Source organism: Rhopilema esculentum, chromosome 7 (genome assembly GCF_057945365.1).
Source record: "Rhopilema esculentum isolate cy_ngs chromosome 7, ASM5794536v1, whole genome shotgun sequence".
NCBI lineage: Eukaryota > Metazoa > Cnidaria > Scyphozoa > Rhizostomeae > Rhizostomatidae > Rhopilema > Rhopilema esculentum.
In genome coordinates, this window is record NC_142821.1 from 11673724 (window position 1) to 11680758 (window position 7035).

The window sequence follows — 7035 nt, forward strand, 5'->3', positions numbered from 1 at the left end:
ACCAATTTCTTAAGATGGAACAAGATGGAATCAATTTCGCAAAGCATGCCAGCATGCCAGTTGCGCAAGAGCCTTCAATAAACTTAAATTTTTACCTCACTTATTGAAGAATACTGATAACTGAAAAGGCATATTTTAGTTGATTAATTCATTGATAAGGAGAAAGCCACTATACAGTAGACGATAATAGACTTTTTAGGGCCTAACCAAACTGAATAACGTGACACAGGCTGCCTTTTCACGCAGTGACGTAGCCGGGTTAAAACAAACTAAGCTGGGTTGAAATGTATCCAGGTATAAAATGTATTCTTAGCCCTCTCACTTTAGGTAAATCAGATTTTGATTATTATAAACAGAAACCAAAGCACGCAGAGTTGTGAGAGAAATCAGATATACAACAATAGTCCTTGAATATTTTTGTATAACGCTTTTGTTGTTGTGAGGGGGTCAAGAGATATCAGGGTTTTAGCGTTCCTACTAGCCCACAGGTGAGTTAAAAGATACCCGGGTAAAAACTGATCCACTAGGAGACCCGTTTCTAAAGTTATCCGTTTTTCAAGTGGGTTAGGTGGAACGCGAAGCAAAAATGGTTAATTCCTAACCCATTTCTGTTTTCAGCCGGGTTAGTGCAAAAGCTGTCTCAAGTGCTCGTTGTTTCCAGTCTAATTCCCTAGGCATAAAATATTTTGTGATGCAAATGGGTCTGGATCTAATGGGAAATATCTCATCTGGGGGTACTACAAGGAAAGTGCATAGGTGCGTTACTGTTTTTTCGTTCACATCCACTCATCGTCCATAGTGGCAATATATGCAGTCCTCCATAGCAGGGTTGCCATTCTAAAAAGTTAGGAAGGGGGATGTACTGTAGACAAATTCAAGAGGCCAAACCCAAGAACACACCCTTACCACATGCAATATATTTGCATTTAATGTTTAGTTGTTTGTAGAAGTTATTCAAATTATTCGATAACACAAAAAGACTGATAAGAAGTAGCACATTCATAAGGAATCTGTAATATTAAAAAGGGTTGCCAACACATAATTCGTCCAACAAAATATGAACTCATGTTTACTGAAAAAATTAGAACACTTTTACTGAATATTCTTGTTTAAATACGATGAATGAAATAAGAATTTCTACTAAGCTTTTTTGCAAATTCATAGCATTGCGTGCTTCACAGCTTTACAATATTTTGGTTATGCTGACACTAAACAATTTTTGATTTGTTCAATCTATTAAACTTGAGTTAGCAACATTCTGATGGAAGTATAGGTGGACAATTCATCAGTATACAGTTGTTTTTGGAAAATAGAAACTGGTATGTTTTCATGCATTACTTTGTACCTCACTTCAGAAATTGGAAAAGAGAAACATTGATATGGCCTCTAATGTTTCAGCAACAAAACTAATTTAAATTTTTTGGGACTCGTTGGATCATTATGAATCTGCATAAGATGTAGTCATGAGATGAACTTGCATCTGCACAGACCAATAACTACTTTAATTTGGCTGCAAACAAGCTATAAAGAAAAACTCACAATGATGCGAAAAAACAAATTTGATCAAAATTAAATTTGAAGATCAGAAAATAGAAGAGGAGTTTGATTGAAAATACTCCTATCAAAGGCTGAGTTCCTTTTTGAATTGTTGATTTTTGTCTTAATTCTAAGATGAAAGTTCAAGAATTGTTACTAGCTCTAAGATCAGTTCCAAGTTTGACAATTTTTATTGCCAACTTCAAATTCAGATCAAATCTACTGAAGTTAATGGATCATATTTTGGCCTCTGTTTAGATTATATCATAATTTCTTGGGCATTTGCACCATTCTTAGTTTCTTTGTAAATGGGCCCTGTTTAAAACAACATACCAGGCAAATGCGGGTTTTGCCATTTACCATTTACTTTATAAATTAATAGGTGAGAAATAAATGGAGTCCTAGGAATTCTCGCCACAGTTTGTTTGGGAGCATAATGGTTTGCCTACTTAAAATATATTTGAAATACATTTTATCATTAAAATTAAAAGCAGTGAAGATGCAAACCACTTTGCTGCAGGGGAAGTCAAGTAAATGTTTTTACATCTCACCTATTTTACAGTTAGAAAACCACAATTTCACCAAAAGGAAATTTATAAAGATAATAAAATACAGGTCCTTAGAGAAACGGGGCCAGGGGGCCATAGCCTGCCACTTTCTTGCAAAAAAGAGCTTTTTAAAAATATTTTGTAATGATTTTCAAAATCTCCCATTTTCCAACCTGCATTGGAGCCCATGAAATAGTAAGAATTTAATTAGCACAGCCTGAAACTTTCAACATAGAAGAGCTTTTGTCAGAATTTTAATTGTGGACCTGGCAAAGTTGTTTCACCAGAACTGTACATGATTACTTTTCAGCAAATTTTTCATGGGATGAATCCATATCAGAGAAAAAAAATTATCAAAAATAAAACCATCTTTAGGTCAAAATATACATCATATGTTATCAGGATTTTCAAAACAAAAAATTATGCAAATTGAAATCTCATTGTTTTGAATTTCATCATAGAAAGAAAAGAGTTCTTATCTGGAATACTCTCTTTTTATGCTTACTTTTTCACTTTTTCAACTTTTGACAGGTGCGAATAAAGACTGGAGCAAAGGGGGCAAGTGCTCCAGTCAGATTTTTTTTAGCGCATGTCAATTTTCCTTTTTAGGAAAATGATCCTAATATTATTAGATGAAAGTTTCTGAAATAATATTTATGTTGCGTGAGTCAAAATTTTTCTGGATCCTCGCCTGCTGGTGGCACTCCACTTCTTTCTAGCACAAAGCCACATATATTACATCCGAAATATGTTATATTTCAAGCAATGTCAGTCACATAACATCAGTCACAAACTTCTACATGTAATTATATTCCTTAAATAGTTAATATAGAATATTAACTGTTGTGCTTAGCTAATACACTATATTGTGGAGAGAATTAATATTATATTACTCAAAATTGATTTCAAGTTTGAAGACAAACTGCAAAAATCAGTCTGTTGTTACAATGCCATTTCTGTTTCTAGTAATGTCAGTCACTAGGTCGCTGCGGACTAAAATCCTTATAGTTTGTGACAATTAATTCCTTGACTAATATTAATTTGTGCCCCATTAGTGTCACATACAGCCAAAATGATTTAGAATCGGTTGAAGAGAAGTTGTGGTGTGCATAGCTCTGAAAAATGCACTTAAATGTAACATCATTTACATGGAATCACCCATGGCAAATAAAGAATAATACAGCATATTTAAAGCAAATATTTCAATATCAGTAATAAAAAACAGTATAATTGCAAGAGGAATTACCATCAATCTCAAACTAACTTTTACTTTGGATCAAAATTCAATTATCAACCTCAAAGCTAAGTATTTAACAGGAATGAATGGATACTTGGTGATGAAGAGGTCTGCAATTTCTTCTCAGATAGCATCTTGGCAAGAGGGCTATTCTTCATTCGAATTTTCTTCTTTGCTGATTTGGACAATAAAAGAGGGGCACATTTTGGACTTTCAAAGTCAATTTTTGACATGTCTACACCAATGTTAATTTTCTTCTTGGAAAGGTTTCTCGATTTCTGATCTCCTGACATTTTCAATTTGTTGACACATTTCACCTTTGTGACATATTTGCACCTTTGACATGTTGAAACAACAAATGAATTTTTTCTTGACGTCTTTCTTTTTCTCTTACTTCGTTTATCTTTTAAAGGATCTTTTTGTTTAACCTCTGAATTCAATGTATGCTCCAATTTTTTTCTGTTTATTTTCTTTTTTCGAATCTTTGGTTTAATTCGGAATTTAGAAATTGTTGGGTTCTGTAGTGTACCGCAGATTTCGCAAGTAAATCCAGTAGGTTGTAAATCCTCACTTTTTTCTTTGTGCCTATGAGTATGAGTTTTATTCGATGAATGCAAGCCTTTTCTAATCGTATTGGTTTTACGACAAACTGGACTTTCTTTGACCACACCAAAATCTGTATTTAACAAATTCGAGGTAACTTCTCTTTCGAGACTGCAGGCTAGCTCCAAATCATTTTGTTCTCTCATTAACGCAGCCGCATTTTGCAAGAAATCGTTTCGACTAGGAGTATAGTGTTTCCTCGTGAAAGAACTGCTTTGCTCCCTTTCCATAATTTCTTTTCCATCCTTCTTCACTGAGAAAACATCGCGAGCCGGTGTTTATCAGAGTAAAGTCAAAAAGAGGCTAGCCAAAGAGGGCAGGCTCAAATTATTCTGATAACATAAAATTGTCATTGATGGAATAGGGATTACGTTCTGAGGGTGGAGACTAAAAAGCAGGGCATTCGCTTGCTTTAGTCCACAAGGGGAGAAGGAGGGGTGCTCCGATCTCATCTGAAAATTGGCTAACAAAGAGCCAAAAAACTAGATGCCAAAAACTTTTAATTTTAAAATGAAATTGTCTCCCAAAGGGAGTGACTGTTACCCCCCCCCTCCTACAACACCCCGTAGAAGCGGCACTACTAAAAGGAAATTTAAAGAGACAGAAGAAATAGGAATCAGATTGGAAAAAAATAAAGTTGGAATATGCGAAAGAATGTGTGAATACCTGGGAAATTGGATTGACGAAAAGGGGACGACGAAACACAGATAGGGAGAAGTAAAAGTAGTAAAGCGAGATTTATTAAAACTTTGCACTTGTTTAGATCTCAACTGAATTCAAAAGGAGGTTGATAATCTTTCAAGGCTCAAAAATTTGGAACCACTTCAGGCACCGGGGAGCTTTTCTGATGGTTCACTTTTAAATATTTTGCATTTTTTGCAAAAAATGGGGGGCCTTGCTCCGCGGTGCCTGAACTTACTACTTGAAATAAAAATACTGATATGTTATTCACCATTACGTTGATATGCTATTTAGCCATCTCTTGATTATATAAAATATAACTTCACATCCACTTCTTTACAATTTCTATTATTTCACTTTTAGCGAGTTGTTCTTTTGTTTGTTTTTTTCTATTATATCCTATCGTTTCGACTTAATTTGACAATATTTGCTTATCAAATTGAATGATAAACAATTTTGAATGTAGTATATGACATAGAAGAAGATATTAATTTTGACCTCTTATAGTCAGTATTGCTGCATATTTGGCCTACAGAAAAATTTTGCCATGGCAAATATTGAAAATATGAGTAACTGGTCCTCGATTCCCGTAACACAAAATAATAAGTAAGTTGTACCTACTAAGGCCCTTGCTTTTTATGTCCACAAGTTCACCGATATCTTTGCCTAATTTGGGGAGACGAGCAAGAGAAAGTCTTGTTAATAGTGAGGCTACCCTCCATCCTGGAGTCGAAGAGCCTTCCCTCATTTTTTTACAACACACTTTCGATTTGCACACTAGCATGCAGCTGATTTTGTTACACCAGATGTAAAATCACTATTTCTCAAGATGAGGGGATCAAAGCTTCCCTTAATGCAATCAAAATGGTGATTTTTCATTCCAAACATAATTTTATTGCTTTCACATTCTTTTATCATAAGAAAAATTTTATAAAGTTAAGAACTAGTCAAAAGTTAAGAACAAACTAAGAACAAGCTGAGGCTGAGCTACTGTAAAATGTAACTTTGAGCAATGTTTCGTCTCAAAAACGAGGCGTTTTGGCCATCTAGGGGAGGTAAATTCTATCAACCTCCCTTGAGGTAGCGCAATGGGGCCCTTTGCCTCAAGTCATGCCAGCATATCCATGACAACAATACAACAACATATCTTGAGCAATGCCCCGATGGCGCGTAGTTCAATAATTTAGAAAAGATTTATCGATGACCTACAGGAATGTATACAATACACCCTGTATCATCCACAAACAATAAAATGGATACTAAAATAATCAGTATACAGTCTACTCCGCTTTTAATCACACCGCTTAAAATCACACTACTGGTTACATTCAGTTCAAATTTAGATCCAAATATGCAAAACTAATCAATAAAATTAAAACCCGAGTAGCTCTTTTTACAGTGTCACACTCGGTTTACTTTCACAAGTTTTCAAGCAACATTTGGCTTGACTATATCAAGTGTTTACTGTAGTATTTCTGTTGCTACACACGCCGCTTTTATTTGGGCACACTACTTTAGCAACAAACTGGATTCCAGATCTCTCCTGGCACAAGGCTGCGTGGCAACGTCCATTTTGGATTACACCATTTTGTCTTAGTTTTCTTTCAAAGTGGTGCATATTTTTTATGTGCGGTTTTTTTAATAAGGCGCAAAAAACCGACCAAGGGTGTATTATTATCATTTCAGTCCTCAGGAAATCAGAATCTATTTAGAAATCTATTCCATCCAGCAGACCCATAAGTAGAAAACATTTGCCCTGCAAAAATAAGTTTTGCTTGGCGAGACGGCTCTTTTTTCGTGGTTTGGGTAGGGGGGGTTGGGGGGGATGAACCACTCCCATACACACTTTAATTTTTAATTTTTCACAAAAATCCATAAATTTTTCATTAGTACTCAGCTTGCGCTATCTAGGCGCAATTGTGGCAAAAAATTTAGTGTTTCTGTTTTGCTCAAAGACGTAATTGCTTAATCTTTAATTTCACAAAAATGTAAGACAATTTAGTAATCTTTAATTTCACAAAAATGTAAGGAGACTATGGCCATGGCCTCTCTGTTCACCTCTGTGGTCCCGGCCCTGATATGAACAGACGATTGTGCCGGTGACGACTTACCACTTGGTTGTTTCGACACAGATAAAGCAAGAGCCATAGGAGAAGCTACAAATAATGCAGGGGAATAAGCTGAAAAAACTAACGGAATCACCAACAGCAACACAAGTCAGGCTGGAGAGGGGGCGCGGGATCAACAGCCCCTGTTGCCTTTTGATAGGAGGGGCAAGGGGGGTCAAAGTGTCCTATTTAGAATTACAAGACCATAAGAATTACAAGTTGTTGTTTATCGCTACCGTGTATATCGGTACGAATTACACTACCAAATATCATAGCAACTGTGTGGGGTCTTAAGAAAATACTATAAAGGGTCTGGGCCCCA